Source organism: Octopus bimaculoides, chromosome 9 (genome assembly GCF_046866305.1).
Source record: "Octopus bimaculoides isolate indiv1 chromosome 9, ASM4686630v1, whole genome shotgun sequence".
NCBI lineage: Eukaryota > Metazoa > Mollusca > Cephalopoda > Octopoda > Octopodidae > Octopus > Octopus bimaculoides.
The window spans coordinates 68,054,959-68,068,523 of NC_142936.1; the positions used below are offsets into that span (position 1 = coordinate 68,054,959).

The 13,565-nt window shown below is 35.9% G+C and overlaps 1 protein-coding gene across 2 annotated transcripts in view; it reads right to left on the bottom strand.

The window, feature by feature from the left end:
- Positions 1-13,565, bottom strand: part of LOC106870040 (protein SLC31A2) — a 161,882-nt gene that overhangs the window by 49,298 nt on the left and 99,019 nt on the right. The gene's annotated exons all lie outside the window — the stretch shown is intronic.

Genomic DNA, 13,565 nt, shown 5'->3' on the forward strand with positions numbered 1-13,565 from the left:
AGAACTGAGGTCAACGTAATCGACTTACCCCTCACCCAAAATTGTTGGCCTTGTGCCAAAATTTGAAACAAATATTACTAAAGGTGGCGAGCAGGCAGAATCATTAGCACTGAAGGTTAGAGGCCCAACCTTCCGAGTTCTTTTACAGAGCTTAGAAAAACTGAAGGACCGCTGCAACAAGTGTGTGAATCTGAAAGAGGAATGTGTTGAATAAAACCATAATTAATTGATCCTCCTGTATTTTCTTTTACATAAAGCCAGGAACTTTTCAACGCCCCCTTCGTATGCTCAATAGTCACAGATGACAATAGAGGAGAGAAACGACTGGTGGAACTAAATATGTTCCTTCAAAAACAGAAATACCCACCAAAAGTTAATAAATCATGCCGCAATCAAAGTAAAAGAAATCCCAATTTATACTTACGAAGAGACGCTCATGCTAAAGGTGAAAACGAAGATGCAAATATGGATAATCCATTTGTAGTCACCCACAATCCTAGAAACTACATCCTACATTCAGCCAAACGATACCACCCAATTTTATATCAAATAATCTCCGATAGATAATTTAAAATTATAAATCATCAACTGCCGAAAACAACCACCAAATCTCAAGAGACTTCTAACAAAATCGAGATTCATACCGGAGAAAGGAATAATACAAGTAACAAACTGTGGAGACCCTCGCCGTGAGACATATGAAATAATTGAGCAAGGAACAACCAAAAGATTCAAGAATGTGAAGGAATTGAAAATGAATGAAAACATAAATTGCAACATAAAAAAATATATAATCTACTGCATCACATGCCTACAATGCGATAACAATTACATTGGAGAAACAGAGACAAAAGTAACCAATTGTGTTCACGTGGTGTAAAGAACAAATTAAAGATTCATCGCTTAGAAATGCTCCAGGTGGTAATTATCTAGATGTGTATTGTATTTTTAAATATTCCTCTTTTCCAAAATATAAGATGAAATTGATCAACTACGAAAGACAAAAGAAGAATACTTTATAAAAATTCTAAATCCGAACCTAAACCAGAAATAGTGAACACCATTACAAAAAAACAGCTTCCTCTTTATACATTAGCCCGGAACACGTATGCTTGAAAAGCTGAAAAACGAAAGCGCTTACACATAAAATGCACACAAGACGTAAAATATAAACTATATAACTTCTTCCACAAAAGTTAGTGACATTTTGATAAATGAAAGAGAAAAATTTTTAATAGTTAATAACTTTTAGAAAAGTCTTTTTCTAATTAATGCAACTGTCGCGAGTAATTTTTGCAAAAGCTTTTGAATATGTGTGTGCCTGCATATATATATATGTGTGTGTGTGTGTGTGTGTGTGTGTGTGTGTAAGAATAGATATGTATTCCCCTGTACTCTATTATGTGCTTTCCTCATCAGGCTTTTTCTCTTTCTCTTTTCTTCTTGATTGTATTTATTTATTTATTTATTTTATTTACTCCTTTTCATACTGTCTAGTTCAGCCTTTCCATTCTTTCCCTTTTCTTTAATTACAATTATCGTGATTCTTTCTCTTCTTTTTCTTCTTTTCTTCTTCTTCTTCCTCCTCTTTCCCTCTCTCTATGTTTATACACTCTTTTGTCTTTTCTCTTTTCCTTTCTCTTGTTTCTTCCTATCTCTTCATCTTTCCCTGTCTTAACTTTCTTTCTGCTTCCCTTACACAATAATTGAAAAATGTCTCGTCATCTATCCAACTCCAGACAATATTTCTCTGTAAAATAATACTTTCTGTTATAGGCACGAGGCCTGAAATTTTACGGGTGGGGACTAGTTGCTTACATCGACACCGGTACTCAACTGGTACAAATGGATGAAAGGCAAAGTCGACTTCGGCAGCATTTGAACTCAGAACATAAAGACAGACGAAATGCCGCTAAACATTTTGCCCGGTGTGCTAACGATTCTGCAGGTTTGCCACTATATTTCTCTGTAAAATAATGCAATAAAGTGTTCCCTGATGATCCATTACAGTTAAGCAACCAGTTGCCCCCAGAACATCCAATGCAGTATACCAAGCAACCACAATGGTGAGACGAACGTAAGAGCAAAAGATATAAACTGGTGTTTATCGTAGTTTCTCCTATATTCGCTCTGTATTTCATAACTACAGGACCCCTTCGGGCACGAATGACCATAGGGTTGCACCTAGAAAGTTACCTTCCCAGGCACAATTCCTGGGCAAGGTTGTTTATGGGCAAGGTTGTTTATGGACAAGGTTGTTTATGGACAAGGTTGTTTAAGAAAGACCAGCAGTTGACCATGCATACCGACCTCTCCTCTCCAAGCCACCGATGTTATCCAAGGGAAAAGTAAAGGCCAATACAGTTTGGCACCAGTGACGTTGCAACTCATTTCTACAGCTGATGAACTGGGCAACGTGAAATAAAGCGTCCTGCTCAAGAATACAACACACATCTCGATAAGGGAATTGAACCCACTACCTCATGGTTATGAGTCCCACGCTCTAACCACTGAACCAAGCGCCTTCACTATATATAGTAGTTGTTTACCAAATTCACTAGAAGCAAACAGGACGATGATAATCTACATAGAGTTCTGAACTTAACAATAGCTGTCATACGTCTATTTGTATACACAAGATGCACTATATATGTGTGTGTGTATTTACATACTTATGTATGTATACCATCATCATTTTATGTCCATGTGCCATGCTGGTACATAAACATTAAATGTACATTGGTGGGATCCAATGAGTCTGAAGACTGCATCATGTTCCAGTATCTACTTTGGCAAGGATCCAGCGGTTGGACGCTCTTCCTAACGCCAACTTTACAGTGTTTATTGCATATTTTCGTGTTACCAGTTCTAGTGAATTTGCAATACCGCTTGCGAGATTAAGATCCATTTCGGTTGAAGTGGGCAACAACAGAGGAAGAGGCGGCTTTACGCTAGGATGCTAGGAGGTGAAGGGTTATAGTGTAAGAGAAAGGGTAGAACAGAACAGCTTTGTTGATGCAGAAAAGCTTCAAAGCTATTTACATCATAGAAGAGAGTAGATAGATAGATAGATAGATAGATAGATAGATAGATAGATAGATAGATAGATAGATAGATAGATAGATAGATAGACCAGACAGACAGACAGGCAGGTAGACAGGTAGACAGGCAGACAGGCAGGTAAGTAGGCAGGTGGGTAGGTAGATGGATGAGTGGATGGATGGGTGGATACATACGTACATACATACATACATACATACATACATACATAGATACATACATACATACATACATACATGCATGTATTTATATGTGCATGAGCATATAACATCTGTTTGAAACATGAAAGTTTGCGTAATTAGGGAATGGCTAAAATACAAAATATATTTTCAGTAAACCATAAGTAAAACTTTAATTAGAAGATTCATTTAAAATGTGATATAAATATAGAATAAACAATACGAGCATTGACTCTTCATCTGTAAATATTCTTTAAAAATAACCAATTATTTTCTGAAAATATTCTTCATATATATATGTGTGTGTGTGTGTGTGTGTGTGTGTGTGTGTGTGTGTGTGTGTGTGTGTGCGTGCGTGCGTGTGTGTATAGATAGATAGATAGATAGACAGCCGGACGGACAGACAGACAGACAGATCGATATGCGTGTCTATGTGCGTATGTATGTATATGTATATATACAAATGTTTGTCTTTATGTTACTTATATCTAAAAAGAATTTGACATCAACCAAAAGGGCTACTCTATACATTTTACTATACTCTTTTACTTGTTTTAGTCATTTAATTGCAGCCATGCTGGAGCACCGTCTTTAGTCGAGAAAATCGACCCCAGGACTTATTCTTTGTAAGCCTAATACTTATTCTATTGGTCTCTTTTTTTGCCGAACCGCTAAGTTACGGGGACGTAAACACACCGGCATCGGTTGTCAAGCGATGGTGGGGGAACAAACATATTTATTAACATTTATAAGAAAAAAATTCATTGAACTGTGCTTTACTTCTTCCTTTGTGGTTTCCTATTATATTTGGCAAGTTATTTTATATGCATGCATATATTTCTAAGGCTGGCTGAATCCTAAACAAAAGCTAAATCCAACATCACACCAAAATAGCACTCCTCACCATAAATTTCTACCAACCTAAACCCTACCAACGCGTTCCTGTTACCATCCTCTATCCTTCTTTCCGACAAAACTACAGCCCCGACCTAATTACGAATGACGTATCTCCACCTATCCCCTACGTCCTACTCCCCCATCCCTCACACACCCACCTCAAAAATAAACAACTTTTCAAAGATTGTAAAGATAAATAGAACCCAAATACATACATACACACAGATAAATGTGTGTGTATGTATATGTGTGTCTGTCTGTCTGTGTGTATCTGTGTGTGTGCGCGCACGCACATACTCGCACGCATGTAATAGACACAGACGAAGGTTAAAATGTTTACTTTGCAGCCTTGAAGTCCCGGGTTCGATCCCACTGCGTGGCATCTTGGGGCAATGATTTTTTTCTACAAGCATGGATCATATTTTCTGAATGAAACTGAAAAGACGGAAACTATAAGGAAACCCGTTGGATAGATTGTGGTGGTAATTCAACAGGTACAAGTGTTGTCACACACTGTGATACACTGATTCTGCCCAAGAATTACGTTAAAGACACTTGTGCTTATGGAATACTCAGTCACAAGTTAATTCAGAAGCAGATATTACAGTTGATCTAACGACTGGAACCCCGTCGTCGAACAAAGGTAATTTCCAATATATCTTTTTCTTTATATGTGTGTGTGTATGTGTATGTGAGAGTGCGTCTGTGGGTGGGTGGGCGCGCGCGTTTGTGTATACATATACACATATATACACACTCCTACATATATATATATATATATATATATATATATATATATATATATATATATATATATATATATATTATTTTGTTTAAAAGAGTTCCAACACTGTCTGTTTTTTATGTTTTATTTATATTCCTGCAGAACCAATGTGGGGTATAGAATATGGAATATACAATATATAATATAATATACAATATATAATATAAAATAAAATAAAATAAAAATGGATGGCACCATGAAATAAAGTATTGAATGTAGATGAAATATTGAGTGTTCAATATAAAGGATCAAATATATAAATATAAGTATATAAAGGCGACTCGAGTTTCAGGGCTATTTCCCTTCGTCATGTCCGGTATGACAGACTTTAACAGACTGTTAAAGTCTGTCATACCGGCCATGACGAAGGGAAATAGCCCTGAAACTCGAGTCGCCTTTATATACTTATATTTATATATTTGATCCTTTATATTGAACACTCAATATTTCATCTACATTCAATACTTTATTTCATGGTGCCATCCATTTTTATTTTATTTTATTTTATATTATATATTGTATATTCCATATTCTATACCCCACATTGGTTCTGCAGGAATATAAATAAAACATAAAAAACAGACAGTGTTGGAACTCTTTTAAACAAAATAATATATTCCTCTATACACAATCATACAAAAAAAACCCTTTTTTGTATTTATTTTTACTCGCATATATATATATATATATATGTGTGTGTGTGTGTGTGTGTGTGTGTGTGTGTGTGTGTGTGTGTGTGTGTGTGTGTGTGTATGTACAGACATATATGTATATGTATATATATATATGTATGTATGTATATATTGTTTTGCAGGAAGTTTATCATCTGTTTATTATCTTCAAAAATATGTCCACACACACATACTCTCACACACGCACAAACTCACACATGCACACACGCACACACTCACAAACGCACACACTCACACACTCACACACTCACACACACCACACGCTCACACACTTACACACGCGCGTACTCACACACGCACACCACACATGCATACACGCACGCGTGTGCACACACACACACACACACACACACACACACACACACACACACACGCGCGCGTGCGCTCGCACATGCCGACGCTTTGTAATTTCACTTACCACATTAGTGAATTCAGCTAGCAATTATTTTTTTTTCATTATTTTCCTTCTATAAGTATTACATCGAAAATAAATGTCTTATAAATATTATATTGTGTGTTTCTCATAAATATTATACTGCACACTATGTGAGAAGGCATATGCATTGACCAGTGGTTAAGCTGTTGGACTCACAATCATGAGTTTGAATCTGGTCTGGATGATGTATGGCGTTCTTGCGCAAGGTGCTTCATTTCGCCCTGCTGGTCAACTCAGTAGCCGCGTGCTGGTGCAGCCACCTCTTTCATTGGCTACCACTCTGCTTCTCAAACCGCCCGGGAAAAATTTCACTTGCCATCTTATGCTAAGATGCTTGTTAGCGAGCAACAATAGCAATAACAACGTGAACATCAGTAACAGCAATATCAACAGTAATATTGATAATAATCCCCTTTACTATAAGCATAAGGCCTTAAATCGACCCCAGTACTTCACTGATACTTATTTTATCGACCCCAAAACAATGAAAGCAGGTGCCTTAGGTATAATAAAAAAATATTCAGACAAATACATAACAAAAACACCAGGACTTACAAATATATATAGGGGTCTTATACAGCTAGAAAACTATTATAAAATAACCACCATAGGACTGCAAAAATACCTACTCCAAAAGCAAGGGAAACTAATACAAATAGCCACAAAACACGAGCAAAACAAAAAGTTGTTTTCAGTATCTAAGGAAGCTGACAAATACAAACAAGAAATCAATCTACCTAACAAATACGAAGAAGAAGAAGAAGAAGAAGAAGAAGAAGAAGAAGAAGAAGAAGAAGAAGAAGAAGAAGAAGAAGAAGAAGAAGAAGAAGAAGAAGAAGAAGAAGAAGAAGAAGAAGAAGAAGAAGAAGAAGAAGAAAAGCTATAAAACAAATGAAATCCAAACTAAAACTAGAACAGCAACGAACCATGATAAAACGATGGCAAGAAAAGCCCCTACATGGTAAATACTGGGTTAAACTAAATGCGAAAGAAATAGACAGAGAAAAATCCCAGCAATGGCTGAGAAGCTCAGGACTCAAAGCAGAGACTGAGACCAGAGCCTCCCCACCAGAAATTACCAAAAACACATAATGAAAAGAAATATAACAAGTAACTGTAGAATATGTGGAGATCGACAAGAAACAATAAATCATATTATCTCTGGCTGCCCAGTCCTGGCTAAGAAGAAATATATTCACAGACACGACAGAGCTGGGACCTATATACACTGGAAGCTATGCCAACACTATGGAATAACAACAGAAAAAAGATGGTATAAACACACGCCAGAAAAGGTCACAGAAAACGAGAAAGCAACCATACTCTGGGATATGCCAATACACACAGATAGAGAAATTAAGGCAAATAGACCAGATATAGTTGTCAAAGATGATGAAGAAAAAAATGCTTTCTAATTGATGTATCAATACCAGCAGATGACAACGTTTCTCTAAAAGAAATGGAAAAACTTTCAAAATACAAAGACCTGGAAATAGAGATAACTCGAATGTGGAATCTAAAAACAGAAACAATTCCTATCATAGTAGGTGCCTTAGGTATAATAAAAAAATATTCAGACAAATACATAACAAAAACACCAGGACTTACAAATATATATAACATACAGAAAATTGCACTACTGGGTACTGCACACATTCTACGCAAAACACTTTCAATACAGTAAACATAAGAGCACCACAGCAAACCAAAGCACATACCCAAGGCGCACAGGGCTGCGCTCGGTAGTGAAGTGAAAGCACGTTATAAAAATAAAACTACTGAACAATAATAATAATAATAATAATAATAATAATAATAATAATAATAATAATAATAATAATAATAATAATAATGATGATGGTGGGGTCTCTTCAGCCCTGGGCGGCAACACCTCTAGAGAAGATGACTCAATAAAACACCTGGAAAGTTACGTGGACTTCTTGGAAAGTTCCGCTGACTTCCTGGAAAGTTCCGGGGATTTCATGAAAAATTCCGAGGATAGGATAGGTACTTCCTGAAAAATTCCGGGGAAATTCCGAGGACTTCCTGGAAATTTCCGATGACTTCCTGGAAAGTTCCGAGGATGGGATAGGTACTTCCTTGGAAATTTCGATTACTTCCTGGAAAGTTCCGATGACTTCCTGGATAGTTCCAATGATTTAATGGAAAGTTCCGAAGGTGGGATAGGTATTTCCTGAAAATTCCGAGGACTTCCTAGAAAGTTCCGAGGATTTCAGGGAAAGTTCCGAGGATGGGATAGGTCAAAGTTGAGACCAAAAAATGACAATTGAGACATACAAGAAAACCGAGCGAAAATAAACATGGAGGGTTGTTAGACCAGAACGAGAGGAAAATAGTGAACGCTGAGAGAAACATTTTTTTTAAACGTCCGTGCGGGAAAAGAAAGATGGTCACGCATCCATTTCCAAATAAGTTTATCTTCACCTTTTTGATGCCACTCTTTACTCTATACTGTTTTTTTCCTCCATCCTTCTCTAATTCCCTTTTTCGTCCCCTCCCTCCTTCGCCGTTTTCTATCTGTTTCTCTCTATCTCTCTCCCCTCTTTCTCTTTCTCTCTCTCTCTCTCGTTGCTCACACGTGACCATCGTCCATCTTTCTTTTCTTCACGTGACCGTCTTTCTTTTCCTCGCGTGACCATCTTTCTTTTCCTGCACGGACGTTTAAAGGATCGGACGTATTTTTCTTTCTCTCTTCTGTCTTCTCTTTTCCCAAAAAATGTTTCTCCCAGCGTTCACTATTTTCCTCTCCATGTTTAACGACCCTCCATGTTTGTCGACATCACACATAGACTTACACATACACACAGATGCATATATACACATATATCATAAAATGGTTAAGAATGCTGCTCGTTGCGGTCGTTCGTTGCGGTAGAAATAGCAGCCAAATCTCCCTCATATCACACTCTTAATAACGTAGATGCCAAAAGAAAAAACAGAGAGAGAGAGAAAAAAAAGTCACGTAGAATAAGGTGGTCATCGGCATGCTGTATCTGAAGAAAATATGAGATGAAACACCTCTGATCATTGATTTACTCAATCATTTCTGATCTGGCGACGCTAAGCTATCGTAACAACAACGACAAAAATGTAATGCGAAATGAACTCATTCCAACATAAGATCAATACTGGCTTTGAATCTTCTGTATCAAATATTTCTCTCTATTTCACTTAAAATGCTGTTTTGATTTCTCCCACTCGGGCCTTTTTCAGCAGCTTGGTATAATGAAAGAATCGTCAGATTTCATCTTTACCCCAACAATTCATCATGATTCGCTCTCAAACTGCCGATGATAACACGTAAAGTTCCCAATCCCTGATGACGCTGTCCTGACCTACGACTTAACTTAGACATATAAATTTGTCGAAGCTCATCCCTTTCTAGATTTGACCACAGTCGGCTTGCTTTTCCCACAGAGAGACAAATTGTGAGTGAGAGAGGGGAGAGAGAGAGAGAGAGAGAGAGAGAGAGAGAGAGAGAGAGAGAGAGAGAGAGAGAGAGAGAGAGAGAGAGAGAGAGAGAGAGTCGGGGTGGAGAGTAATCAACTTAGTACAAGACTGGTAATTTCTCGACCGCGGAAACAATGAAAGACAATATATATATATATATATATATATATATATATATATATATATATATATATATATATATATATAATTATGTGTATTTCTTCTATCTTAATGAATAAAAATTCTTCTGATAGAATAAATGGGTTAATAGAAACCAATGTAGCAAAGAACACAAAATGACTGTGGTTTAGTTCCTGTTTTTAAGGCAGGAACTCCTTGAAATTTTGGGTATTTGAGTATATTTAAGAATTTAAGGAATGGAGAAAACGCATGTTATAATTGCATACTTTATTCCTACATATGTTTCAAAGGATTACAACCTGTGTGATCCATAGGGAGCTTTGATATTAAAATTGTAACCTTCTCATCAGGGAAAGCATGGGAATCATCTTAAACGTAAGACATTATGACCGATTATGAAAACAATAGATGGATAAGGTTATGACTTGATTCATTTGAAAAAAACCGTTAGAGAATTGGACGCTGCCGGATAGTGGGTTGGACAACACATACCTATAAATGTGTGAGAACGTACATGCATACATAAATACATATACACAAACACACACATACATGCAAACTGATGCGTTTTCTCCATTCCTTAAATTCTTATATATATATATATATATATATATATATATATATATATATAATTTATTAATAAGAGTAGAAATTGATATTAATCAATTAAAACCATTTTTCTAGCATATTAAAAAAATCCGAAGGTTAAAATTATATTACATACAAAAATAAGAGGAATGACCAGCAAAAGTGGACTCCTATATGCTAGAAATAGATACCGAATCATCTAACCACGAAAAAATATGTTCTCAGTAGAACTCTACACGTGCTCCCTTTCGGGTGGACGTCTTATGTCTAGTTCTGGAAATTATATTTTTAAACCGACAGACTACGCTGATCAGCCTGCAGATATTTACTTATGTAAGTTTTAACAGATGAAACCATGGTACGTAGGTTAATCGTTTTTTTTTTATTTAGTATTTTTTCATTTGTCTTGCCCTTTTACAGTCTGTTGTGTCGCTAATTTTTTACTGAGAACATATTTTTTCGTGGTTAGATGATTCGGCATCTATTTCTAGCATATAGGAGTCCACTTTTGCTGGTCATTCCTCTTATTTTTGTATGTAATATATATATATATATATATATATATATATATATATATATATATATAGGGTGTTCCAAAAAAGTGTATACACACTTTAGCAGTTGATAACTCAATTGATGTTCTTTTTCTTTCCGGATGAAACCCAGTGGAATTAAGGATGGCAGATAGACTAAGATTTTAACAAAGGAAACATATCCTAAAATGCTACTGAATGTGTGAAAACGCAGTTGAAGTACAAAGACAGTTTGGGGGGAATGTCAAAGAGATCCACCAACTTACCATCACGCAAATTAAAAATAAGTTTGAAGCCGATGGAACTGTTCAGAATGTTCATGAGAAGCGTTCCGGAAGACCACGAACATCGACAACCCCTACAAACCAAGAAAGAGTGCTAGAAACGTATCACCAATGTCCAAGAAAATCTATGCGACTAGTGAGTCGTGAGATAGGTATGTCAAAATCGTTTGTCCAACGCATTTTGAAGCGTTGTCAATGGAAAAGTTACGTTCTAAGATTAGTCCATGCTACTAATGATGATGATCCAAACCGAAGAGTACAGTACTGCGATTGGTACTTAGCACGATGTGTAGAAGATGCACACTTTCCAACAAAGATTGTGTGGAGTGGTGAGGCCATATTCAAATTAAATGGTTCAATTAACCGCCAAAATTGCACCTACTGGGGACCTGAGAATCCGCATGTCATGGTGGAACACCATGTTAATTTATCAGGAGTTACAGTGTGGTGTGGCTTATCATCAAGAGGATTAATTGGACCATTCTGTTTTTGACGCTACTGTGACTGGTCCCATTTAGTTGAACTTGCTGCAACAGTTTGTCATGCCAAGCATTAGAGGGGACCTTGAAGATGAGGAATTTTGTTTTCAGCAAGATGGAGCACCTCCATACTACCATCGTGATATTAGATCCTTCTTTTATGAGATCTTGCTAAACAGGTGGATTGGACGAAGGGGTTTCACCAGACCTCACACTACTGGACTTTTTATGGGAATTCCTAAAAGACAAAGTCTACGCTATGAAGCCTGCAACAGTCGTTGATTTGAGAGCTGCTATTGAACGAGAATGCACACAAATACAAAACGTGATGTTTGCGATTCCATTACTTCGCATTATCAACAGTGCCAGGACCAGAATGGACGTCAGTTTGAGAACAGCTGTTGACAAAACAATAAAATAATGTCTGTAGATTCTATTAAATTTTGAAAATGAAATGTATTTTAATAAACACCTACTTTACAATTATCTAAAGTGTGTATAGATTTTTGGGACACCCTGTATATGTGTGTGTGTGTATGTGCCGTTTGTTTATACATTTTTTCACTTATATATATATATATATATATATTTGAATGGAAAAGAAAGTCAATAACTACCGAACATTCTACACGCTAACACGCACACATATATATATATATATATATATATATATATATATATATATATATATATGTATATATATATATATATATATATATATATATATATATATATATATATATATATATATATATATATATATTATATTATATTTATATTTATATATATATATATACACACATATATATATATGTAGACATATATATACATATATATATGTGTATAAATATATGTGTGTGTATGTGTGTGTATATATACATGAGAACATGTATATGTATGTATGTATGTATGTATGTATGTATATATATATATACATAAATGAATTTATGTATGTGCGTGCGTGCGTGCGTGCGTGCGTGCGTGCGTGCGTGCGTGCGTGCGTGCATGCGTACGTGTGTGCGTGCGTACGTGCATGTGTGTGTGTGTGTAGCCAACAGTTGAGCAGCGGTTAAGCGCGCGGGAGGTAGAAAGTTCTTAATCAGAGTAAAACTAATACCGCAGAACAAGATTTCGCTACGAGAACTGTGCAGCTCAGACGTGTAATTAAAAGATTAAAGACGGACAAACATGAATATATAGCGTGATATCAATTATGTCATTTCACAAAACCAAATTAAAATTATTGAAGCAAAAATATATTCTTAAGTTGTTGACGTCAATAGAATTAAAACTTCAATAGTTCTTTTTTTTTTTTGTAGTACGGAGAAACTTGAAGTAGATAAAGCTATAAATAATAGTAGGTGACTATTAAGTTAGAACACTCTTTAGGCAGAGAGAGTTGATGACTGCCCAAATCTCATCGTTCCAAAAAGAATTATTTTACAATAAATTCTTATGACGTCAACATATATTCTTATGACGTCAGCAGCATACAGTTTTTCCTGGTATGGATAAGGTTTCTAAATAGATAGAACATTTTCGAAGGATTACTTTACTCCAATGGTAGAATGTCTGTCATGTATACAGAGGATATGGGTTCGTGTCCCTCGCACAGCCTTCGACTCTTTTTCTACACGAACGATTCTCGATATAGATTTCTTTTGTGAATTATTCGATGCGCTCGCCTACAGTGTCTTGGGTATCCTTTATTAGACACTGAGGAATCAATATCAAAGATTACGTTTTGTGAGAATCTAAACGTAGAGATATTCAGAATGAAATGAAACACTAAACAAGTAATTCATCTCACTCGAAATTAAACTCTAAATAAATGCGAGAAAGATGTTTATCGAAGAGATGAAGTAAAATAACGGATATAGGATACTGACACATATACTGAATCATTAATTCTAACAACTATTTATTTCTATGTTATTTTCCATTCCACCCGATATTTCAGGCGTCTCTTCTCCTTCGCGGCATAAAATTTATTGCATTTTTTTTTTTTTGTACTTTTGTGT